The sequence below is a fragment of the Grammomys surdaster genome, unplaced genomic scaffold (assembly GCF_004785775.1).
Source record: "Grammomys surdaster isolate TR1022 unplaced genomic scaffold, NIH_TR_1.0 271, whole genome shotgun sequence".
Taxonomy (NCBI): Eukaryota; Metazoa; Chordata; class Mammalia; order Rodentia; family Muridae; genus Grammomys; species Grammomys surdaster.
The window spans coordinates 10,299,808-10,326,370 of NW_021604712.1; the positions used below are offsets into that span (position 1 = coordinate 10,299,808).

Below are 26,563 nucleotides of genomic sequence, written 5' to 3' on the forward strand. Positions count from 1 at the left end.
AGGCAGGCAGGCAGGCAGGCAGGCAGGCAGGCAGGCAGGCAGGCAGGAAAGCTGGCAGGCAGGCAGGCAGGAAAGCTGGCAGGCAGGCAGGCAGGCAGGCAGGCAGGCAGGCAGGCAGGCATGCATGGTGCTGAAGGAGCAGATATGAACTTAGGTCCTGATCCATAGACAGGACGCAGAGAGAATGAGACTGTGCCTGGCACATGTTTGTAGCCCCAAAGGCTACCACCAGTGAAACACCCTCTCTAGGAAAGCCACACCTACCTCAACAAGGCCACACCTCCTAATCCTTCCTAAACAGTCCAGCAGCTACAGACCAACCATTCAAATATACGAGCCTACTACGGGGGCCATTCTCATTCAAACCACCACAGTAGCCTTCTTGATTCACTGTTTCAAACTTTTTTTTTCTTTTGGGTCATAACACTTTTTAACATTGAATTTAAAATTTTAATTATAATTATGTGATTTCTGGTCTCAAATTGTAAGGGGAGTTTGCTTGTTGCATATATGTACGGCTCGCAGAATATGATCTCTTCAATATGTTCATGTTTTCATTCTTAAAACCTGCTGTGTTATATGGAAAAGAGAAAGTTAGGAGTCACAGATGGATAAGGAGGTATACCTATTGAATATACCCAATATACCCAGTACAAGGATGACCTTGTACTACGTGGTTGGGTGGAAGACAGAGGCAGGAGCTAGAGAGAGGAGATATGAGGGTAGAGGGCTTGCCAGAGAGGCATGTGATACTGGTGGTTTGGCGTGGAGGGCCATGGGTTTAAGTGGAATGTGCATGCTACCAAGAAGCTAGGAAAGAATGCATATGGCTTCATTTGTGAGGCTCCATGGTGATACTCATGTCAGACACTGTAACCTTAGATTGCTTTCATCAGCTTAAATAGGTGGCCATTTGATAGCTATGGAAAACAAATGTCCAACTGAAACAATGTAAACATCTATAAGAAAAATGCCAATCCAGCCCAGCCCCTCTCCACAGTGCCCTCTGTTTGGACTCCCCATTTCTCCTTGCTGCCTTTAGCATGCTGGCTTTGCCTCAAGCATAAGCCCGCAGGGCTACCATCTCTTCACGAAGCATATCTGTCTTCTAAGCAGGAGGAATTGGAAGTAGAAACAAGTAGCAGCCTTCACAGACACACTCCCTCCTACCCCTGCCAAGCAGGCTTACACATATCCCTTTGCCAGAACTGGTTCACATGGCAACCAATGGTACAGGTAGTCTGCAAAAGGAGAGCTAATTGGTGTCTTAGTTTATGTGGGATACTGTAACAAAATGCCCTTGACTGGTTAGTTGAGACAGTTAAGAAATCATTGCTCACAGATTTGTATGTGAGGAAGTCCAAGGCCAAGGTACTTGCAGAAGCACTGTCTGATGAGGACCTCCCTTCTCAGAGGCTATCTTAGTTAGGGTTTCCATTGCTGTGCAGAGACACCATGACCAAGGCAACTTTTATAAAGGATCATATTTAATTGGGGCTGGCTTACAGGCTCAGAGGTTCAGTCCATTATCATCAAGGCAGGAGCATGACAGCATCCAGGCAGGCATGGTACAGGAGAAGCAAGCACTATATCTTGTTCTGAAGGCAACAGGAGAAGACTGGCTCCCACATGGTTAGGAGGAGTGTCTCCTTGTCCACCCCCACAGTGTCCTTGCCCACACCCGCAGTGACACTCTTCCTCCAACAAGGCCACTTCTACTCCAACAAGACCACATTTTCTAATAGTGTCACTGCCTGGGCCAAGCATAGGTATACCATTACAGAGGCAGTGCCTTCTGGTGGTGGAAGGGGATAGCTAGCAGAGACTTTATAAGCAAACAGCTCTAAGTGATTCTGTACTCTTACATTCAATATTGAATGTCTCACCTCTGATCACCTACCCATGTTTGGACTGACTCTCCACATCTGAACACCTCTGGCAGACACTGACAGGTTGCCTTACGATTCAGTCTGTCTCAACCTGTCTGCCTGGCAAGCATCACCAGCTCCCACAGACTGAAGGCACAGCCCATGAGCAATTCTCACATGTAACCTGTGCTCCTGACCTGGCAGCTATAAATTAGGGTCAGCACCTCTCAGTATCAGATTTGATTCATTTGTCAGGATAGCTTCAGACTTCAGTGAAACACCCAACTTACTTTTATCCATTTACTATAAAGGACATGCATATGTGGGTGCCAAGCAGAGGGCAGAAGGGGCAAGAGCTGCCCTCAGGGCAAGGCATGTGGGAAGGGTATGGGGCTGCCATGCCCTATGAGGATTTGCCATCCTGCAGGAACCTCTCTGGTTTTTCAGTCTTTGGAAACTCTATATCTACATCTTGTTTCTTGGTTAAAACATTGGCTCTTCTCTTTTGAGATCAGAAGTGACCCCAAAGCTCTACCCTTCTAATCACATGGTTGGCTTCCTGACAACCATCCTCCATGGGAAGACATCCAGAAGCCCTGACTACAGGTCATTCACTCAGCAGCCTGCTGAGACCCCAGTAGTCTGTGCATTAATACTCTTCAGGAGGGCTCTTTCATTTAAATAGTAGGAGGTTGAGGCTCTCTCGTCATCTCCTAATATTTAAACACATGAATTTGAAAAGTGAGTAGGCACACAAACATCTCGGTACATCTTGGTGTCTTCTCTAGTCTTTTCCCTCAGTGTACTTTATGCGTGTTTAAATCTCATTATTGTCTAGTCCTGATCTCTGTTCCAGAGGTCAGTGGTTGATTGACAAAATGCCCCCTTATCTCTTAGCCATCCCCACTTGTTGGTTTTCTTGGTATAACAGATTGATCCAGCCCCAACGTTGCCAGAGACACTGGTCATAGCTGTGACACCCATGCCATGTCCTGGCTGGGTCTCTTCTCATGGACTAACTTGCAAATGGTTTGTCCTGTTTCTTGGTTTGTCCCCAACTTACTAATCCCCCAGCAGGTTGTGTTTCCCCGGACATCTGATGTTCATTTGATAGGGCCCAAGTTTTTTTTTGTTTTTGTTTTTGTTTTTTGTTTTTTTTGTTTAAGTCAGTACAGAAAGTCTTGGGTCTTGAAGGAACCGGTAAGACCACATACTTCTTCAGCTCCCTGGGTATTTGGAGAATCCTTCAATAGCCATGGGTTGTGGATTTAAAGTGTGTGGGTGACAGGCTGGTATACAGCCATGTCTGGAGGGTGGCGATGTAAGTAGCGGCAAATAGGAAGGTCAAAGTTCAGAGTCCTCTGTTGCACTGCAAATACCTTTTGCTCAGGCAGACCTGAAACCTGAGACACTGCCAGGTCTAGGTCACAGCTCACTACCTGGTCCTCAGCTTCTAGGACCAGGAGGCTTCTTAGAGACCCTGTCTTCACAGTAGAGAACTGATACGGGAAGAATTTGTTTACAGACCCTAGTTTTGTCCACTGAAGATAAAGGCTGCCACCCTGACTGTGCTATGCTAGGACCAGCTGCCCCTGGACATCCTAGGGGTGTCTTTCCAATGTTTTTTGCCTTTAAAGAGTGTACAGTATCACCCGCCAGTAAGAGCATTATTTTTCTGTCTTAATTGCTTTCTCTTTATTCCTTTGGTCATGGACACCCCAAGAGCTGTGACTCTGGAAGCTAGACCATTGTTATGTGCTATGCCTTCTGCTGGCCCATGAAATCTTCAGCCTGGTGGGATTTATGTGTGTGTGTGGGTGTCTTAGTTAGGGTTTTACTGGTATGAACGGACACCATGACCAAGGCAACTCTTATAAGGACAACATTTAATTGGGGTTAGCTTACAGGTTCAGAAGTTATCATCAAGGTGTGAACATGGCAGCATCCAGGCAGGCATAGTGCAGGAGGAGCTGAGAGTTCTACATCTTCATCCGAAGCCTGCTAGCAGAATACTGGGTTCTAGACAGCTGGGATGATGGTCTTATAGCCCACACCCACAGTGACACACCTACTCCAATAAGGCCACACGTTCTAATAGTGCCACTCCCTGGGCCAAGCATATATAAACTATAACAGGAGGAGAAGGGAATGATGTTCAGAAAGTTGGGTGAGCATGTCCCCTGAAGGAGGGTCCTGGGGTAGAGGGAGTCAGCAGTGGTAGAAGTTGACTGTCTAGATGACCAGAGACTCACTCAACTGAGGAGAAAGGCTCCATTATAGTTGGGAGGGACCTGTTGAAAAGCGTGATTGTTGTAACTTCCTAAGTACAATGTTAACTCAAGGTTATTGCAGAGAATTTTATGATTAATGCACAGCATTCTAGTATATGCAGAAGGAAAATTGTTTTCGTCACACATAGGAGTATGTGAAATGACATGCATATTCTCTGGGACCAGTTAATCAAATGAGAAAAGCAAACTAGGTCACTTCTGTAGCAATCATTTAATTCAGGATCGAGGAAGCCAGGATAGTGGTTCAAAATCACCCCTAAAGAAAAGTAAAGGTAATTTTTACGATTCTATTTATAGAAAATTTGAAAATAGGCAAAGCTAATTTTCAGTGCTAGAGATCCAAGCAGTGGTTGCTGTGGGGTTGGGGTCAGTTGGAAGGTCATCTTCAGATGCTGGCTTTGATGGTAAGTTTTACCACAGTAGCCATTGGTAACTTGGAAGAAGGCCATGTTAAGGAATTCTACTACCCTTTCAGGTCCTAGACAAACAGTAAGACATAGAGAAAATGATGTTTCAGGGATGCTGTAGTCCCAGAAATCACACTCTGCAAACTTAAGGTTCTTTTGAGATCTACAACTTTAAGCATATGTGATGGTTTGAATATGCTTGGCCTAAGGATTGGCACTATTTGGAGATGTGTCCTTGTTGGAGTAGGTGTGGCACTGTGGGTGTGGGCTTTAAGACCTTCATCCTAGCTGTCTGGAAGTCAGTCTTCTCCTAGCAGCCTTCAGATGAAGATGTAGTACTCTCTGCTGCTCCTGCTGCACCATGCCTGCCTGGATGCTTCCTGCCTTGATGATAGTGGACTAAACCTCTGAACCTGTAAGCCAGCCCCAACTAAATGTTGTTCTTATAAGAGTTGCCTTGGTCATGGTATCTGTTCGCAGCAATAAAACCTTAACTAAGACAGCAGAGCAATGACAGAAGGTAGATATTTGAAAAAGTAAGTTTCTGAGGTGGGGTTGGGTAGAGAATATTTGTATTTTCTCTCTCTCTCTCTCTCTCTCTCTCTCTCTCTCTCTCTCTCTCTCTCTCTCTCTCTCCTCCCTCTCCCTCCTCCCTCTCCCTCTCCTTCTCCCTCTCTTTTCCTCTCTCTTCCTCTCTCTCCCTCTCTCTCCCTCCCTCCCTCCCTCCCTCCTCCTCCTCCTCTTCCTCCTCCTTCTCTCTCTCTCTCTCTCTCTCTCTCTCTCGTATGTGTGTGTGTGTGTGTGCATGTGTGTGCATGCATGCATACATGCGTGCATGCGTGTTTGAACCTCCTCAGATTAACCAGGTAACAATTACAATAACAAACACAAGTAATTATATTACTGTGGCTTACTTGGTTGGCCCTGTTAGTTCAGGCCTTTGATGAGCCAGAACTCAAGCACTGGCGTGAGTGTTGGAGAAAACTGCTCATCCTATGGTGCCCAGGAAGTAAAGAGCAGAAGATTGGGGTCCTAATACTCATGTATTGTTTCTACTCTCAGTTCTTTTGGTCTTTGCATTTTTTTATTGATTGACTTCTTCCTTTGACAGTTCCACCATGTGTATTATGCATTTTTGTTACTCTCACCCTCTTACTGTCTCCCTTCCCTTGCTGTCTATGGTAGGTTAAATAAGCTTGGCCCACAGGTAGCGGCACTATTAGGAGGAGTGGCCTTGTTGGAGGAAGTGTGTCACTCTATGGGTAGGCTTTGAGGTCTTTCGTGCTAAAGCTCTGTGCAAGAGACCCTCCTCCTGGCTACCTGTGGAAGATACAGTCTCCTTTTGGCTGCCCTTAGATCAAGATGTAGAATTCTCAGCTCCTTCCCCAGCACCATGTCTGCCTAGAGGCTGTCATGCTTTCTGCCGTTTACAGTTTTTCTAAAACTGTAAACCAGGTACAGTTAAACATTTTCTTCTTTTATAAGATTTGCCTTGGTCATGTTGTCCCTTCATGGCAATGAAACCCTAACTAAGACACCATCCTTCAAATTGCGGTAACCCATAGCTTGTGGTTTGTTGATAGTTCCTTTGCTTCCTTGTTTGTTTGCTTTGAGGAATGGACTCTGACCTACGCTAGCCTCAGAATGGTTATGTAGCTGAGGATGAAAAAAGAAAAACAAAGACACCATCCTTCTCTCCTTCTCACAATCCAGGACTTTTTTTTTGTTTGTTTTGTGACTCACTGACTTTAACTAAGACTGTCTGTGTGACTACATGTTTGCAACTATACACTGGCATCTAGTGGGGTCACTAGTGTATGTACAGGTGAAGAAGGAAATGTCTACTCTCTCAAAATCCATCAGTTACCAATAGTTCAGCATGGAAGGGTGGATACCCATGATATATATATATGATATATATATATATATATCATATATATATATATGATTGATATTGATATATGATTGGCTATCCAAGTACAGGCTGCTGTGAGATCATGCTTGCAATGGTTATGCCATACCCTGATCATAGCATTTCATAGCCTCCTCCCTGTCTTCTAGCTCTTACATTCTTGTCTTGATACCTTGATTAGAACTAAGCACTTAACTGTTATCTATTCTAGGTATTTCAAGGGCCATGAGAGTCTGTGTTCACCACTCTTTGCTGCAAGGAGAAGCTTCTCTGATTAAGTATGAGTGTAGTGTGTCTGTGGGTATAATAATAAATATTTAGAATGCAACTTGGTACCATATAAAATTAGCTGCACAAAAGTAGTGAGTATACTCGTGTGAACCTAGGGCCTGGGACACCTCCATCCATGGCGTTTTGACTGAGTTCAAAGTAACAGGTATGTATTCCCTCCTGTAGGCCTCAAAGCAAGTCAGAGTATTTGGTTGTTTTCATAATGTTTATGACATTATTGCACCAGGATACATCTTGCCTGGCATATTGGTATTGTAGTTGGTAGAATTCACAGTTGGGCAATATCATTGATGCCTTATCTATTTCAACAACCTAGAGAATGACTTCTGGTGTAGCTGGAGGTATTAGAAAAGAAACGAGTCCGGCTTGGCATCCGGCTTGGCTCCGGGCTTAACTGCCATGTTCCCGCACGAATGCTTGCTACTGGCGGGTTGCCTGGTCCCAGCTGGATGTCCTCTGGGCTACTCTCACTAGCTAGCCCCTGTTGTGACCAGTCACTATTTCAGCTCCGGTTCCCTCGTCCCTGCAGGCCCTAGTTCCTTCACAACCATAACCACCCGGTTGTCGGCAGACTCACCTCCCAGTAACCCAGTAAATCAAAACTCTTGATGCTTAAAGTTAACCAACGGATTTATACATATCAATAAAATCTCAATACACAAGATGTCCACACAGATTAGAAAGTTATCCCAATATTCCTAACCTCTAGATTTAATATCCTCCTATTTACTGGAATCACAGGAGCCTGCCTTTCTCCTTTGTGTCTCTCTGCTTCTCTCTGGTACCCTTAGCTCCGCCTCCCTTTTCCTGTCCAATCATAGGCCTCCCGCTGCAAACAGATTGGGCAGGGAAATCTCTGCCACGTTGGCATTGTGCAAACTAGCTAACAGGAAGGAAGAGTCCAGTTCAGCTCCAGGTTGCTTCCTATGTATCTTGCAACCAAAGTGCGCGGTGTGTTCAGCAGTAGGCTCATACCATCTAGTTATAGTGAGCATCAAAAAGAAATGGCAGGAGCCTGTATTGTTTTGAAGATCACTGGGTCTTCACTAGCAAAACAGTACCTACAGAGATACCACAAACGCAAGTCTAGGTTTTATGCTTGAAAATAGTGGCTTGTAGGAGCAGTGTTATTCTGTTCTTGGTTCTTACCAACAGTTAGCCTTAAGTTTATATGTCTCAGATTTTGTGTTTTCATAGCAGATATTGGGTAATATACTGCCCAGCTATATTTCACAGTTTTTTGATCTGATATCTTATGCATGGACATGTGGGTCATCTTATAGATTGTTGCGGTTGTAGACAGAAAATGGAAAGCATTCTCCTGCTAAGTCTCTAGGTACAGGTGTCCATAGGTTTTCTGTGTTAATGTGCCCAAGAGTCAGCGTCTGAGATAGGATTGCAGATGTACAGTACCAGGAGATGATGCTGCAGTCTTTCTGGGAGCATGCCCTTCAATTTATCCCATCCCCTCCTTCAATTCTTACATTTTTCTCTCATGGCTTCATAGTCTCAGTCCCAGGTATCGTCAAGCCTTTAATGTGAGATGAGGACTTGGGGTTTATATTCTCTGGTCATGAATAATGGTCACCATCTGTTCACGCGTCTGTTGGTCACAGGAATTGGTGGACATGGATAGTCTCAATTAGTCCTTTCCTATGTCCTCTTGAACTGTATTGCTTGTAATTGTTCTTTCCTTTCATGGTTACTTTTTCACTTTAAGAGTCTATTAGAGCCCTCTCTTGCTGCACACTTCTCTGACAGGAGCTTTTGAGCTCTCTCTGTCAGTAGATGTCCTCTTCTATGACCCCTGTCCTTTGTCTGCTTTTTCCTGCTGCTGCCTCTTGTGTGGTTTTAGTGGTAGTCCAGGACCTTGTGTTCATTTATAGGTAGATTCAGGAATTTTAAAACCAACAAACTCCATCACTGGGCTATTGATGGTGAGATTCTCATTCACCATTGAACCAGCTAATGTGATTCAACTCAAGAGGCGGAGTGTCTCTTTACCGCTCTGAGATTTGTTCAGGTACAAATGCAGAGGTGCTATGCACCCATTGCCTGGATCCACTGTGGGTTAACATCTCATATCGCCAAGGTATGTCCACCAAAGCAAAGAACCTAGACTAGGCTGCAGCTGGATTTCGTGAATGGCTTGTAGTGTACTGTTTCTTTATCATCATGACTAGTCTCCCTAATCTTTGATAGTCTTCTAGTCTTTGCTTGAATTTTATACCCTTGACACTTTCAGGGTTTCTACTTTTAATGCTTATTCATGGTTGGACTGGGCTTGTGGACTGCAGAGAAGAGCATCACAGAGGAAAGGCGCTCTCTCAGTCTGTCATATGGTGATATTGCTGACAGTGTTCTCCTCTCTCATCTGGGCAAGCTGGTGCTGCCCTGCTCATCCTCTCTTTGCTGTCCCTACCCTTTCTGTATCCATTACAAGCCCACTGAGCTAACACTCTATGGGAAGAGGAGTAAGGGCTACTTCCCAGAGGAAGGAGCGCCACACAATTAAGGGACACAAGTTAGCACCCAGTGTTTAATAACAACGCAGGTGAGTTACTTTGGTGAAATGCAAATGCTTCTCCTGATAATCCAAGCATTAATTTTAGCACCATTGAATGTGGACCTTGGCTCAGCAGTTACTGCTGTGGTGGTGTTCTGACAGGAGCATTCATATTTCCTTCCTCCTTCTCTCCCTCCCTCCATTGTCTTTCTTCTTTCTTTATTCTTCTGTTCTCTGTGTGTGATTCAGGGCCTTGCTATGTAGGCCAGGCTGATTTTGAGCTTAGGATCCTCCTCCCTCACCTCCTAGGGTGCTGGAAATCTAGGCATGTGTCCCCAGACCTGGCTTTTATACCTTCTTTATACATATATCATTTTGAATTCTTCCTAAAGGTTGATTTGTCCCACCTCCCCTATTCACTTGTTTGTAATTTGTGTATCGTGTGGGCTCGTGAATAATTATTTTATATTTTATTTTATTTTATTTTATTTTATTTTTTTTTTTTCACCACCTGCATCCCCTTTAATAAAACATGGAAGATTCTGTGACAGGAAAAGGGAGGAGTGAAATATGACCATTTACAACCACAAAAAAAGAAAAAGAAAAAAAAAAAAAGAAAGAAAACCCTCTGTACATGTCTAGTGCCTGGCAGGGGGAGGCAGGCAGGGCACAATAGGCCAGCCGGCCCTATTTGTAGAGGGTATCGTAGTGTCCAGGTCGGTACAGAAGGTAGACCTTGAGCTCGGAGCCCTCAGGGAAGATGTGTGGGTTGGTGGTGCCGCCCTCCGCGCGGTCCATGTACTCCACTTGGATGGCCACGCTGAGGGCCTGGGCCAGCCCGATGATGTGGATGTGGTCTCTCTTCTTGCACATGGGTTCCACCTCCTGTTGGCAGAACTCCTTAACAGTCCGGCCACCCTCTATGAAGTGCTCGAAGAACTTGCTCTCCCGCTGCAGGTAGCCAGAGGTGAGCAGTCGCAGGTAGACCACAAGGTAGTCTGAGGTGCTCTGGTCGTTGAAGGAGGCCAGCAGGTCAGCCACTGAGGTCTGCTTCTCCACCTGCTCGATAAGGTCCACGAACGTGTTGTGGAAGTCCTCGATTGTGAATTCAGTGAAGCCCTGGGACACCAGGTCCTCTTTACTCTTGGCGGACAGGGCTTTGAACCGCTGCAGTTCCTTGCTGTCCTCTAGCAGTGCCTCCAAATGGGAGAAGCCGAATGCTCGATAGAAGCAGTTGCCATCAGGCCTGGTCTTCCGGATGGATGAGTACTTTTTGTGGAGGTCCTTGATCTTTTGTTGGTAGATGTTGTCATCCTCGGCATACTCCTTGTACAGGACTGAGAGTTCCAATCGCTCTGACACCAGAGGATTCTGCACAGCAATCTCTTGCTGAATTCGGTCCTGCTGAGCCATAATGGCTTCATCATAGGCCAGACAGTTAACACCTTCGGAGTCGCTGCCCAACGACTCCTGCTTCTGCTGCTGAGGTTCCTCCGCCGCCATCTTTAAACAGCGCCGCACTGGTGATCGCTTCCGGGTTGTTAATTCTAATTCTAATTTTATTTTTTAGATCATAATTAAATACTATGGTCATTTGTTTTGATGCTCATATTGGCTGACTTCTGGCCACTTGGCTCTGTTTCCCTCCAACATATGTTCTTCTTTATTTCTTGCACGCTTATTTTTTTCCTAACAATTTCTCATTTTTCTGCCATCAGAGGAGTCTTTGGCCTCGTCTTATGATTTCTATGCCCTAGCCCTATCAGGAGTCATTTATCTATTTCTTCTTTTATCAGAAAATCTTGTTGGAAACTCCTGGAATATAATTGCTTCTAGGCTGTCTTAGGGGACCGAAGAAGGAAATACACATGTAATTAGGTCTAATTATTTGAAGCTGTTATGTTCTGTAAAATCTCAAAGATTCTGAAGTAGTGAATGTTGCATTGTTCCTGAGGGAAATTCGGGGCGAGACGCCATTCTCTGGTCATATTTCTGTCAGTTGATCAACAGTAAACCTTGCTTTATTTTATGTGGCTTCTGTTTACAAATATGTGCCTCCCTCTCTCTCTCTCTCTCTCTCTCTCTCTCTCTCTCTCTCTCAATCCGTGTGTGTGTGTGTGTGTGTGTGTGTGTGTGTATGTGTATGTGTGTGTGTTGCAGATTCATTAACATTGGCTTTGTAGCCAGTAGCTCTAACATTCATGCCTGAACTTACACAATATTTTTCTCCTCATAGGAACATCATACAGCCCTTCAGCACTCTGCTCTGAGGTTTCTGAAGTAGCCGACTCACCAACAGAAAATGACATTAAATGTTATGACGTCAAATAGGTTTTGAAATAGACATGTAGATGCTGTGGGAAAGCAGGTGCTGCTTCCTCTTAGCTCATGTGAGAACACATGTGTTGGTGACACATGTGACAGAGGATATTTGTTGCAGCATGCATGTACCTGCAGAGCTTCAAAGGGCCTTAACTATTGAATTTTGGGTTGCAAATAAATGTTAATAAATAGGCGAACTGGCAAGTATGTAACTGGTGAATAATAAGGCTTTGTTGTATGCACAGGAGCCCAAAGACAAACACGCCTGTATCTCTGCTTCTACATCTCTCTCAGGCTAGACATGCACTCTTACTGACATTTACAGCTTTAGCACTATGGGATTTAGTTCCCCACCTTGCTTATTGATGTGAGCAGATGTTCTAGGAGACAAAGCCACATCTACTCCTGCGATTGTGGGGAGCTAGATGCCACAGGTCTGGGGCCAAATTACTTGAGCCAGCTGTGGCCCTTTCAGCAGCTTTTCATTTCCCACCTCTGTGTGTGACCCAGTATCCATCCTGTGACTATTAGCTAAGTCTTTTTGGAAGATGCTGCAGACTTCTAATGCACACTGGTCCAAAGGCTGAGTATTGTGTCCTGTATGTATGTCCTGAGTATGGTGAGCATCTCCAGTCTACAGCAGAGAACCTCACTTCACCTATTTGCTCCCAATAGTGTATCTTTACAATATCATGATTTGTAAAGTTCTTTGTTTGTGAAGCTGTTACCATGTTGGAATGTGGCATTTGGGGTAACCTTGACTTCTGTTTCTGAGCCATGCTCATTCATATTTGGCTTAAGAATATGCTATTTCTTGTTCCTTTTATGGTGAGAGTTATGCTTTTACCTTGATGTTTCTTTTTGAAAAAAAAATTATACTTATTTATTGACTTTTTGTGTCTTTGCATGCTTGAGGCATGTACACGTATGTGTGTGTTTGTGTGTGTGCATGTGTGTGTGTGTGTGTGTGCATGTGTGTGTGCCCATGCATGTGTACATAAGTATATCCCATGGTGTGCATGAAGATGTTAGAGAACAGCCTTGGTTGTCAGGCTCTGCCGTCTACCTGATTCCAGACAGGGTGTTGCCTCTAGATAAGACAGGCTCCTTGGCCCACAGGCATCTGGGGAATTCCTCCATCTCAGCTCAAAGGAGAACTGGGATGTCTGATGCTTTCACGTAGATTCTAACTCATTACATCACAGTTTTGTGGCACTCACTTTAGCCTTTAGCCACTGCACCATTTCTCCATTTCTGTGCTCACATGTTTAAATTTTAGTGATGGGAGTTTATTGAAGAGATTTAGGAAGTGCAGCCAGTTGTCTTGTGGGAGCGCTCAGATTCTAGGTGGCTGTAATCACCTCCTCATGCTGATGTTTGACCTGCCCTTCTGTCTCTTTGCAACCCCTTGAGTTCTACTTTTCACTTTCTGGAGACATTGAATCCATGGTCTCTATAAGAGCAGCCATTCCTGGAGACCTGTGCTGCGGGAAGGCTGTGTGGTCTCTCCCATCAGTTGTCTCTGTCTTGTGGAAGGCTTGAGCTGCTCACTGAATCCCCAGGGGTGGTACCTGGCAGCTGTAATTTTTTTTTTTAAACTTACTGGCAAGGTGACTTTAGCTGTCCAAGTTTGAGTTGAATTCTTTTGCCTTGCAGGGTGTTTTTGTATTTACGTGACAAATAAATACCAGTATGTGAGCCAAGGTGAAGTCTGCGACGACGCCTGTCTGTTGTGGTCACTGAGGGGCTTTAGAATGGATGCTTGTGACTGGATGGGAGGGGAGTTCTCTTGATTCTCAAGGACACCACTTGTCTCCCTTAAGAGCCAAGGTCTTGATTGCAACTGTCTTGAGTAAAGCATTCTGGGAATTTGTGCCGTGCTGCACTGCCAGTGAGATTGGTTCTTTGGAAACCTATGCTCATTTTATCTAACCCACAGGCGCTAATGAAGAGCTAATGAACCACCGAGCTGGCTCAAATAAATGATTACAATTGACAGAGAAGTGCAAACACGGCCCTGATGGAGGATAATCAAGAGTGGGTGGAAAGGGAAGATTTTATTAATTATCCAGACTCAAAGCCTAGTCTTAGAACTGTGACAAGTTACAGAAGTTAGAACAAGAACATTACAGTCCACCCTTAGCCGGCTGGCTATGTGATAAACAGCGTTTTAAAAAAAAAAGAATCATCTTTGACATTTGTGTATTTACTTTTGTCTTTAGAAGTGGTTACTAATTTCTTCATTGAATCTATTTAAATGAGTGGATTTTATACTGTACATGTTTACCAATTTCTATTTGTTAGTTGAAAACTGCTGCAATCATTATTATGATTTAACCCTGGTCTTTGCCTGAGGTGCTGCGTAGAGGAAGCTTCACAGTCCACTGCAGATGTGAGAAGTCATTATTTCCTGGAAGGAACCACAGATCACGGTGATGACTTGACCCCACACCAGTCTCTGGCATGGCTGGCACACACTGGCAAGCTACAGGACAAGCCAGAAGCATCCTCTTTGCTGGATAGCTACTGAAGTAGGGTAGAAACTCTAAAAGACAGTATAAATGTCTTTACTAATAATGTCATACATATTTCACATGACACTGCCACTCATCTCTATTCCCTAGCCCCATGTCTAAAAATCTGAATTTATAAAATCCATCTCCACTAACAAAATAGCCACTTTTGACTGCTCTACGTATTTGAGAACATAGGGCTGCTTTAGAGAATGGAGATTCTCAAACACTTTGAAGACTGTGAGCCAGAGATTTTAAAAGGCGGTGTTTTGTTGTTTGTTTCAAAGATTGTCCATGTTGTCTGAGGACCCAGTAGGGTACCTCCTCAGAGGTGGATCTATTACAGTGGCGGATGAGAGAGAGAGAGAAAGAGAGAGAGAGAGAGAGAGAGAGAGAGAGAGAGAGAGAGAGAGAAAGTGTGTGTGTGTGTGTGTGAGTGTGTGTCAGTGTCATGGGGGTGGGTATTGCTCGTTGGGATTTTAAGGTTCTTGGAACCCAGGACAAGTCTAGCATCGGGGATACATAGTAAGGTAGTATAAAGAGAAGTTGTTTATTAAGAAAGAGAAACATATGGGTAAGCTGGTGGCCTGGGGAAAGTCAGAGGTTCAAATGCACTGTGCTACCAGTCTTAAGACCTTTTATACGTTATTTATGTAACAATTCCTTTTTCCTAGGTTTGTATACCCCAGTCTTTTTACCATATGTGCTTTTTTCATTGTGTGTACCCTGGTGCAGAGGGTTTCCAGTCTATGGCTTCTTTCATATTTTAATCTTAATGGTTTTCTCTCCACATCCCTATCCTCCTATCACAGAACCCAAGTCTCTCTGCATATGGCTAAGACCCATGAGGTATTGTTGGCATAGGAGAGAAAAATGTTTAAATATTATAAATGAATCAAGTATCTGCACTTCTCTAGTTGAATGTCAGGTGTTTTACAATATGACACCTGACACTGTACAGAAAATGACAAAAGGTGACAACTGAACTCTTGCCAAGAATTTTACTTGTTCTCATCCTGTAAGTGAAATAGCCAGCAAGGGATGATTTTGCTGACATCAGAGTCTTCTTAGCCTAGAGCCAACATCTAGCTTGTTACTGTTGGCCTCCCTGCTGCACTGGCTACCTCAGCAGCAGCAAAGGGTTTAATGCTCCCAGCTGATATACACGTCTTGCTGTCATGTTTCAGTAAATCAGGATGGGCAGCCAGGCCTGAGGGCTTCACGAGATGAGGGATTTCCAGCGGCCAAATCCATAGCGACAGGCTGACCAGGATGAGAAGCTCCCCCAGGTGTGACACTTCCTTTCAACCACAGTGAAGTAGTGTCTTCCAGGTCCTGTGAACATTTGCCACATATATATTCTTTGGCAGGATTTGTCTCAAAATAAGCTGAGGACCTGACTTTTGGGCCTGCCCCTGTTATTCTCCCCTCACAAAGATGGATCAGAACCAAGGGAGAATTTCTAAACTTGTATTATCAAGATGCTTTGAAATCTTGAGCAGCTGTTAGCCTCCAAAGAGCACATTAGGGAACACAGACCCTGCTATGGAACTTTGCCTCTTCAGCAGGATGTGACCATTGTCCCCTGAAATCAAAACAGTTACCTACATGAGACCCTTACAGGTTGATCACACTAACAGTCCATTCACAAGGTGGCACATGAATGCCCCTTTTTAACAGTTCTGGAGAGGGGATTTTTCCTTACGGAATAGCTGCCCAAGAGTCATGCCATGTTTCAGCTCCTGTAAGTAGCCCCAATTAAACATATTAGTTCACCCAGCTAGGCAAGAGCAGAGTCATTTCTTTGATCTGTTTTTGGTATACTGTCTAAGGTAAATAGATGTTTGTTTCCTTCTGCCTGGGAAAAAAAGTTATACTTGGCAATACTTGGCACCCAAAACAGGGACACAACAGAACCTAAGATGAATTTGGGGGAGTGGTTACATCAACCTTGATTTTGTGGCAAGACGTACAACTGAAGCTAAGCAGTCTGGGTGTGAGTGCTCATAGTAGCAATCCTGGTATGGCTCTTCTCCCTGCCTCTGCCTCCTGAGTGTTGGGCTAGCATGCCTTATTGCTGTAGTCATGGTGCTGAGACAGTGCTGAGGCTGCTGTGTCTGAAGCTGGGGTATCCATGGAGGAGATCTCAGGTTGGCTTTCCTCTATGTGGTATGGAGCACGATACCTATCCTTGGTAATTGAGGTCAGATTGTGTAGGTATGGGATGCCCCAAAATGGATGATGGAATAGAGGTGGCATTATGGGATATAATTGTAAGTGCATTCTGGGTAATGCAATGTACTACTGATGTTCAGCTGTCTGTCCAGAAAGAACTTGGCCACATAACAATATATGTGGATGACATCCTTCACACTGGTTTCTGAATTGGGAGAAAATTTGGTAAAAAGGAGGATGGGGTGAGATGGATAAGCTGGCTCGCCATTTCTTGCTGTTGTGGGTGGTGGATGTATAAGGGAAGGAGTACAAATTAGATTTGTGTTAAATGTGCCTTCCCAGGATCCTTAGGAAGAGTTGCACAGTGGAAGAAGAGAATGATGGTGCATTACAGAGGACTCCCCTGAGGCCTCACTTTTAATATTGCATAGTACAGAAAACTATGATTATCAGGAAATCCTGTCCCTCTGAACCTGATTGAGTTTGCAAAGACTTTTAACCAAGAAGTAAAACAGGGACATGGGGTCATTTTTGGTACATTGGAAGCAGAGAAACTGAGTAATACAGTTACTCAACCCCTTTTGAAACAACAGCTACATAATCCAAAGCACTGTGTTTGGATTATACAATGTATACAGTCATAAGCACTGACTCTGCATATCCCATGGTGGATAGGGACTAGGGCAGATCTAAAGTTATCTACATCACTGTGTAACTCAAGAAGATGCTCTGGAGGAGTATCCTATGCTCAAATCATATGATGGGGCCTGGGTCACTCAGAGACAAATGTGGCAAAGTTTCTGACAGGCTGGCATTCCTAGTGAAAAAGTTGACAGCCAAGTTCTGTGCTTGTGAGTCTGAGACCTAAAAGAACCAAATCACTGTGGACATAAATGATCCGACAGTACAGCTAAGGGAGAGTAAGCTCATTCCAGGGACAGACAGTTACCCCACACCCCTGTGCATACCATGTACATTTTACCAAGTCTGGGACCCTTTGGTAGGCCCTGTGGCCAGTGGAGAGGTATTTGCTACACTCATTTTTGAGTGACCCAGAATTCTATGGGCCCCATCATCTGCTTTCCCCTTTTCTGCTGTACACAGTAGAGAGGCAGTTTGAGTCCCAATCCTGTCAGAACTTGAGAGCTGCCGGCACAACATCCAGTTCTTCCTTCTTGGCTCCAGGTGAGGCAGGACAGCATGGACCAGCTTAGCCATTTGGAATGAGGAAATGTCCAGTGGTCTCAGAGTGAGCAGGTAGGATGACTCATTGAGAAAGAACAATGTGGATTCCAGAGGGATAAATAAAACAATGCCTCCTCTCCGGTGCCATTCTAACCAAAACACCCTGTAGAGGAAGGAGTTATAAGTAACACGGGAAATGGGAGCTTTTCCTACTACGCTTGGACCTTGCTAACATTTTTAGTATCTTTTAATTCTGAGATCAGCTGGGCCCTTGCTTGGAATGCATGATGTGGGGATTCGGAAAAACTTTCCCCCACTCTGTAAAAAGGTTTTATTGTGTAATGCTAACCTATAAGTGTCTCATAGATTTGAGAAATATATGCAATACTTTAATAAAAACAAGGACTGGGAAGCAGTCCCCAGAGGGCGCAGGGCAGGCACAGTTAGAGTTCTTGGAGGCATTATGACTGGGTAAGGTGCAGATGCTTAGAAGGTGATGGAGAAAATCACACAGCAGTCTGTGCCCTGTAGAGATAAAAACACCAGGAATTTAAATGTAGGAGACACCCTGTACAGATGGGAGAAGACACAATTCCTAATTGGAAAGTCTATTAGTAGGACCTGGCACCCTCCCTCCAAGCTGTCGTCTGAGAGATCACTGACCCCACCCCCCAACAGTACAACTGTTGTCACTGCTCTTGATTGAATGCCAGAAAAAGATGGAAAAAACCTGTTGCTAAAAACACCCCACACTTTTGTAGCAAGACATGGAGTCAAGCTGTGGCTAATTTTCAGGGTGCCTGGGAGAGGATTGTCACCAAGTCCTGCTCAATTATAGACCTGATACTCTCCACTGCCAACATGCCATGCAAGGTTTACCTGTGTCTGTAATACTGGCACAGCTATTGTAAGGGCAACCAGTTGCTTTTCCTCTTTTTCCATCAATTTATTTATTTTATTCACTTTACATTCTGATCCAGCCTCACCTCTCCCAGTTCCCCCATCACATGGCCCTTCCCCCCAGCACCTCTCCACTTTATTTCTGAGGAGGAGGAGGAGGACCTCCCATGAGTACCAACACACCCTGGCAACTCAAGTCACTGCAGGACTAGGCACATCCTGTCCCACTGAGGCCAGACAAGGCAGCCCAGTTAGGGGAGCCGGATCCACAGGAAGGCAAAAAAGTCAGGGTAAGTCCCAGTTCCAGTTGTTGGGGGACCTGCATGAAGATCAAGCTGCACATCTGATCCAGTTCTTGTATGCTCTTTGGTGGGTGGTTTGCAGTTGCTTTTAACTGGACTTAAGAATTGATCTATAAAAGGAACCCACACTTAGTATTGTAAGCCAGGGCAAGCCTGTGGCTTATAGAAGTCACAGGTCTAGTGAGAGGCTCCTGCTCTTCTCTTGTTGAGGGGGCATGATGGATCCTTTAAGTTGCCTTCTAAACACTTAATGTTTGTCTTCATAGATTTTGATGCTGTCCAGGGGAGTTTCCTTCTGAAGAGGGCAGTGGCTACTGAATAGACTCATAACCAGTTAACCTGCTAAGAAAAAGTGACTGTTTCTGTGGCATGGTGGCTCAGCGTTCAGCCCTAAATGTTAGAAATCACTCATATATCTGTACCATGCCCTCTAAGGCTCCAGGATTATCACAGAAGAGGAAGGACATAAGAGCTGGAGGAAGGGTAGAGTGTTCTAGAACTCTGTCCTTTGGGCATGACATGATAATTGCTGCCTAAAATCAAAGCAGCTGAGGGCACCCTCACAAGGTTCTCACAGAGTTAGACTCACGAACACTAACTACTTCACAGAAGCCAGTAGGGCTCATGAGATAGTAAATGAGAGGGTATATAAGCCAGTGTGTGAGCCCCTCCCTCCCAGAATAGATATAAATGGTTAACAACTGCTGGGGTGAGGGCAGAGACTCTTTTTCAGTGATGTTACTCAGAAGCAACTAAGGTCCTATAACCTTTCACTCACACTCCTGTAGGTAACCCTGGTTGATATCATTGTTTGTCCAGGCTTGATGTGGGTGTAGACATGTCTTTGGCTGGTTGCCAGCACCCTAACATAGGTGAATGGATGTTCACTTCTCCCTAGGAGCAATAATACAACAGAAGTTAAACAAGTAATGCTGGAAACAACCCTCGCCCCATCCTAGCCCCAGTAGATTGTCTTAGGGTTTTACTGCTGTGAACATACACCGTGACCAAGGCAACTCTTTTATAAAGGACAACATTTAAATGGGGCTGGCTTACAGGTTTAGAGGTTCAGTTCATTATCACCAAGGCAGGAGCATGGCAGCCTCTAGACAGGCACGATGTAGGAAGAGCTGAGAGTTCTACATCTTGTTCTGATGGCAAACAGGAGAATACTGGCCTCCATGGAGCTAGGAGGATCTTAAGGCCTACTCCCACAATGACATACTTTCTCCAATAAGGCCACACTTAACTCCAACAAGGCCACACCTCCTAACGGTACCACTCCCTCGGCCAAGCATATACAAACCACCATATAGATGCATCACTGACTGCATCTGGCTGGATCTGGGAGAGTTTCTTCTTTAATATCCATATCACAGATGATTGGTTCTCCAACTCGTGATAATTTGCCTTATAATATTTAAATTAACATGATGTCAAAATAATTAATATTCAGTAGGAGAAACATTTCAGTTTTAAATTTTGATTTTTTCAAAGACTAGCAGTATGTGCTCTATACCTCTCTGTGGTGCTGGGCAGTAGTAGTGAGCTGTGTTTCCAGCCAGCCACATAGTCTTGAAGGGGAAATGTACTCTATAGTATTATGTCTGGCCAGTATCAGTGGATATTATAGTTTATGGTCTCACATTTCATCCTGTTTACAAATTGCCCATCTCTTTCCCCTGCCTCCTGTGTATTAATGGATTCCTGACATTTCAGTTTACAGTGCTTTTTATCAGGGCTTTCCCATGAGTTGAGGAGCATCTGGGTGTGAGGAGCATCCGCAGGAGAGGCTGAAGTCTTACTCATTGTTCTCTGCCTGGACCACGTTCCGAGCACAGTGTAGCCAGTGAGCTCTATTCCCACATATTGAATAGCTCGAAAACAAAAACTCCAGACAAAGATGGATTTCCCCAAAAAGGACAATGGGGAGGAATTTTGCTGACAGGAGAAAATGCCTCTTTGTCAAGTAGAATGGGATAAGGAAATGCCTTGGAGAGTGGTGGGGAAGAAGAGGAACCTGGGAAAGAATAGAAAGGGGCTGCCTGGTAGCTGCGGGGTAAACACTGGCATTTGAGGAGCCACACTGCTGGTTTGAAAGCGCCTTGCAGCCATGGCTCTGAGATTCTCTGGGTCCAGGAACTCTATTTTGAGAAACACGAGTCATGTAGTTTTCATAACAGTTGGGCTGAGTCCATCATGGTTCTTTGTGAATTCTCTTATCAAAATACTACCCTGAATTGTTCATTTGAACACAGAATACTTCTTCAGGGTCTAAGTCATGAGGTCCCAAATGTGAAACCTGCCTGTACCAGCTGCTGCCTTCTTGCCCTGCCCTGATGATCTTAGCTTGAAAAGCACAAAATGAGCTCTGGATAGAATTTATTCAGGTAGAAGTCATTTGCTCATGTTTGCCTTGGGTTAGACCCACCAGAGTGACATTCTTTTCTTGGTGGCTTATTTGGCGGTGTGAGGAGGTGCCTTGTGTACAGCTGAATGCTCACTGATGTTTAGTATGCAGCCTTCTCGGGGACCTGGAATCTTAGTTATGACTCATTGTGTGATTGTAGATTAGCATGGGACCCTGAACAGGTGAAGGGATACCGATGAAAGGCAAGAATGTAACTTTAATTATCCAGCTTCCTGAATCATAAACCATCAGATGTGAGGTTTGTTTGGAGAAGTCAAAGGCAATTTACAGTATAGACCTGTGCACCTGGGAAATACCTTTTTTAACAACTAAGTGAGCGCTGGGCTTAGTATGGAGCAGCGGTCTCTTTCAAAGCAGAAACAATGAATGAGACACATCAGTATTTGCTTATACTGCTGAATTCTGCAATCAGGGAAGCCTATAGGACGGCCTTGAGAGATTTCCAGTGATTCTTGAATTCTTCAAGATGCACTGAAGCAGCATGACAGTGAGTTACAGGAAACACAAGCTTTTGTACAGTGGGCTTGTTTGTTTTGGGGTTTTGTTTCTTTTGTTGCTGTTGTTTTGGTCATATCTTTCTTATAACGCATAAAAGAAGTCATAGGCCACCTTGCCAGGGTATGCAACATTGAGTTAGCAAAAATGTTGAGGGTGGTTCACTCTAGGTAAGGAAACTGTTCAGAACATAGGGCTAAAAAGAAGCTGTGTCTTCTTCATGGTAGCAACCCCATGTCAAAGACTCTTTTGATGTCTCCATGGCCGTGCCTTGAGGAGTAAAGGTGCTGGGGGGGCTTCTCCTGGGGAATCTCCATCTGAGTCTACATGGGCTCTGTGGCAGACCCAAACATCTGATGGTGGCTTTCCTCTACGATTAATGAAATCTGAATGAAATAGACTTTCTGGAGATTATGTTGACTCCAAAAACAATTGTTTTAAATTAGCTATATTATGTGATGCAGAGTAAGATATCATTAAATGATTTGGGCTTTCTCTTGGGATGTGTGAACTAACATAAACACTCTTCAGATGAAATGTACAGAACTTGCCAGTGCAGTTTGCAATTGCAAAGGGCAAAGGGGATTTTTGACCATTCATTTATGTAAGTATTGCTGTCACTGTTTCCTGATGCTGGAGTCCTGACTATGTTCATCAGTCACTTTACCACTGAGATACATCCCCATGCCACCTACGCTTAGTTCTGAATGGAAAGGAGCAAAAAGGAAAGAGATATTTGTGACACTTCCTGGGCAGGCACAGACTTTGTCACATTACATTTTCGATAAGGTCACAAATCTGTCCTAATTTGAATATCTAACTAGTTGAAAGTATGCGTACTACCCATGACCTTGAGTGACCTGTAGGTTTCAACAGCATTGGAGAGTGTTGGAGTTATTTCCCCTGGTGATCTGATGGCTCACTGGGGGCTGTGGTTCACTGCTGCTACCCCATATCTTAGGAGAGCGTTATACTACCTAGCTTTAGTCCAAGAAACGACAAAATTCATAGCCCCAGAAATATGGTTTCTACTGAGTACTTAATCAAGTCTGCACTGTCATTCAGAAGAAAATAATTAAGTGGAACCATTTTAAGTCAGGGTAAGCTATATTAGATTCTGGTTACTGACTACATGGAAAGGAAAATGTACCCTAAAGGTTGAGTTAACTGGGGTTGGTTGTGGCCTATTGTACTGGGATCAATTCACTCCTGTCCATGATTTTGGAGGGAGCACACAGTCTCAGCCCTCATGCACTGACTCTGGGTCCAATGTGCTGGCTCAGGTGGATATCTTGGGTTCTGGTAAGGGCCGTGGGCATGATTGACACATCGTGCTGGGAGAATATGATGGGAACACAGACGACCAATGATTAACCTTGGGTTCCCCGTTAGAGACTGATGCCCAAGAATCAAGAATGTGTCAGAAGTCAAAAATAGACTACAGCATAGCTATACAACTCTAGGCTTCCATGATTAGTTAAAGATCCCTTGTAGCTGTTAGGGGAAGCCATAGCTGACACCAGGATGTAGAAGTGTGTGAACTGAGGCTGGTTCTGAGACAGACCTTCCAGCTCCTGCATGTGTGTACTGCAGTGGTGTTCACAGCCCACCATGGGTGCTATCTCAACACTCCCACACTCTTCCATAGCAGTGGGGTTTGCTGGAATGAGTGACCTGACATGGGATGAACTGGCAAGTTCAAGAGAAGTTCAGGTGGAAGACACCTCACTTGTCCTAAGATGGAACATGGTGCAGATGCAAGAGGAGGCATCAGGACATCTGTCCAGGCAAACAACCCAGAGGTGATGCTCAGGAGGAGACTGAGACTGTGAAAAGGCATCAATGGACATCACCTGGTTGATGAACAGCGTGCTGAAATAGAAGAGAAAAACAAATGCAATGGTTCATACCAGACAGGTGTGGGCAGAGAGGGCCTGGGATGTTGAACCCAGTGGCTGAGCCCAGGACCAGACATGGAACTTACTGTGCTCCCAGGTGAATTGAAGTTATATATGGGAGTGTGCAGGCATTGCCTAGAGTGAGCAGAAGTCTTTTAAGTTACAATTAGAGCTGCTGCATAGAGAGAACATGTCAGGAATTTTATGTTTAACGGCCTCACTCTGCCCGTCCGTTGGAAGGTAAGTGTGTTTTACAGTGATACTGCATACTACAGCCAGAGAGCCATTTTACAACAACAAAGGATGGAATCTCAGCCAATTTGTCATGGTTTTTTTTTTTTTTGACTAACAAAATAGCCTGTTCTCAACGAAAGAAAATGCAAATGCATTGCAGGCTGCTATTATTACAGACTTTCTAATCAGAGTGGTCTTGTGTTCATTTCATTAATTTGAAGAATTGAAAAGGAGGATTCCTACTCCCAAACGAGAGGCAGTTGGATTGATTTTCTCACGTCTGCCTCCCACTCCTGGCCTTTAAAAACTTGTTATCTAAATTTTTTTGTGTGTGGAAATAGGCTTATAAGATTTATTTTGCTTTTCAATTTACTCATCATATTTCCTCAAGTGGTTCTGTATACCCTGTACCTGTAGATGCCAGGGAGTATAAGATTCTAATCAAACTAGGAGGTTTATTGCTACTTAAGTCTAAACATGATTTTTTAAATAGAGGTTCTATATTTTTCATCCATTTGGGTGTAGAGGCTCCCGCAAAAAAGATTTTATTCTTGGTGTTGTTACTTTTGTTTAAGACATGCCTATAAAATGTCCCTAGAGCCAGTTGTAAGATTTTATGGTAAAGGGAGTGATTCTCAGCATGGTCAGAGTTGTGAAAGAGTGACACAGATGGATCCCACTATAAGCAAGTTCATAAAGAGCCTCTGTCATGCTTCATTCATTATGTACCACAATAAGAGCTATATGGGTGGGGGCTTAGCAGGGAGGAGAATGTTCCAGTAGTTCAGGCAGCTGACACAAAAGCCAGAAGGCTGGCTCTAACCCCCAGCCCCTGTTACTGCCCATGTGGCTTATGTAAGTTTCCTGACCTGTTCCAGGAGACCTCTTGTTTCTCATCTTCAGAATACTGAATTGTAATGTTCCCCATCAGATCCTTGTGAGGATGGAGTAAGTGGGGAAACACAGCTCGGTACACAGCAAGTACCAACAACCCATGAATACAATTTAGACTTTTGGGACAGTTGGTTTTTTGGAATAATCAACAGAAGCCAGCTTTGGTAGACTCCTACAAAGGGGGCTTGCTGATAGGCACTGGGGAGGGTGGAGCTTAGGCAGGCAGGAAAGGGCAACCTGGAGACCCTGATCGTTCCTATCCAATACTTTGTTGTCTTCCCTCTGCTTCTTTTGCTATATCCAAGATTCAGCATGGCCATTGGCTCTTTATGGGGAGGGAAGGATCACCAGGAAGAGTTAACGCAAAGTAGATTAGGCTTGGTGCTACAGTGAAGACTGATGCCACTGCTTCTTCTAGCTTCTCTTTGCACTCTCTCATTCTCTCTCCACTTCTCATTTCCCTCCATCTGTCCATTCACTTGTCCATTCATTTATCCATCTACCTACCCAGCCACACATGTATCTATATTCATCACAATGCTGCTGTGTGCCAGGCCCTCTCTAGCTTCTAGAGATGTAGGTAATACAGGCTGGGTCTCTGCCTAGTGAGTATATATTCAAGATTAGGATGTTGAGACATGCATTAAAAACAAATAAATTGTAAACAAAACTACATTGCCATAGAAAGCACTGGGTTCTACTTTGGGCTGAAGGTTTCCTTGCGCTGATGGCATCTGACCTGGCATTGAAAATGTAGAAGAATCCAGGCATGAGAGAAGGTGCCTGTCAATAGTAGAAGCAATCAAGTCTCTAGATTATGCCCAGAAAGACTTTCAGTTTCTTCTCATGTCCTGTGTTGTTGAGATCACCAATTCCTTTTTTGTTATTGTTTAATTTTTAAAAGTCCTTCTATGAGGATTTTGCACAATGCATTTTGATCATAATTACCCGCCCCTTCTACTTTACCCATTCAACTTTGTGTCTCCTCCTACCCTGTACCTATCAAGTCCAGCTTGTGCTACCCATATGTGGATGTATGACCTTCCACTAGAACATGGTCAACTTATCAGGGGCTGCACTCTTAAACAAAGCTGACTCCCCCCTCTCAGCAGCTTTCAAGTGCCAGTCACTCCTCAGCTAGGGGTGGAACTTCATGCCCAAACCCCACTCCGTGTTGGGAATTGACCTGGCTTGAGCTTGTGTAGGACTTGTGTGTGCTGTCACAAGTACTATGAGTTCATATGTACAGCTGCTTTGCTGTGTCCAAGGACAGTGTTTCCTAATATATCCACCCACTGCTTCTGGCTCTTACAGTCTTTCCAATCCCCTTTCAAAATGATCCCTGAGCCTTGGGAGGAAAGAGTATGAGATAGATATCCCATTTAGAGCTGAGTATCCTGTGATCTCTTACCTCTGCATCTTAGTCCCCATTTCTTTTCTTGGTTTTCGCCTCCCCATCATTCAGGCTGTGCAACATCAAGAAAATCTACCTTGTCCTTGAATGTCACATCCACCAAGACTCTGGTTCCTTATCAGCTCCTGTGCAGAATGGTCCCTGGGTAGAATGGCAGCACAAGTTCCTGTTCTCTCTTCTACTTTGGTCATTTCCTTGGCCTTTGCCTTTGAATTCAGTTTCTTAGAGAAGTATGCAAGATGGTTGGGGCTCTAACATAGGCTTCTGGTCTTCAGAGAAGGTAAAGATTAAGGAGTATTTGAAAGCCTGGCCATTCCTGTTGCACAGGTGGGAGTTAGTGGCCAGCAGTAGGCCTAAGCTTGGAGGTATGCTCACATGGCTGTGAGTGGTATAGAGCTTTCTCTTCATCTTGTTAACATGTCATCACTAATGATACAGTTACTTCTATAAGAACCATGTGACAGATAGCTTCAAATCATCACTACGGGTTTTAACCATAAACTGATTTGACCTTTCCCACCAGAT

At 44.3% G+C, this 26,563-nt stretch overlaps 1 protein-coding gene and 1 pseudogene across 1 annotated transcript in view; one reads left to right on the forward strand and one right to left on the reverse strand.

Annotated features, from left to right (window-relative positions):
• The window catches only part of Fam189a1 (family with sequence similarity 189 member A1), a 385,760-nt gene that overhangs the window by 112,801 nt on the left and 246,396 nt on the right, over nucleotides 1–26,563 (forward strand). The window lies entirely within an intron of this gene.
• LOC114628761 lies at nucleotides 9,963–10,778 on the reverse strand (annotated as a pseudogene).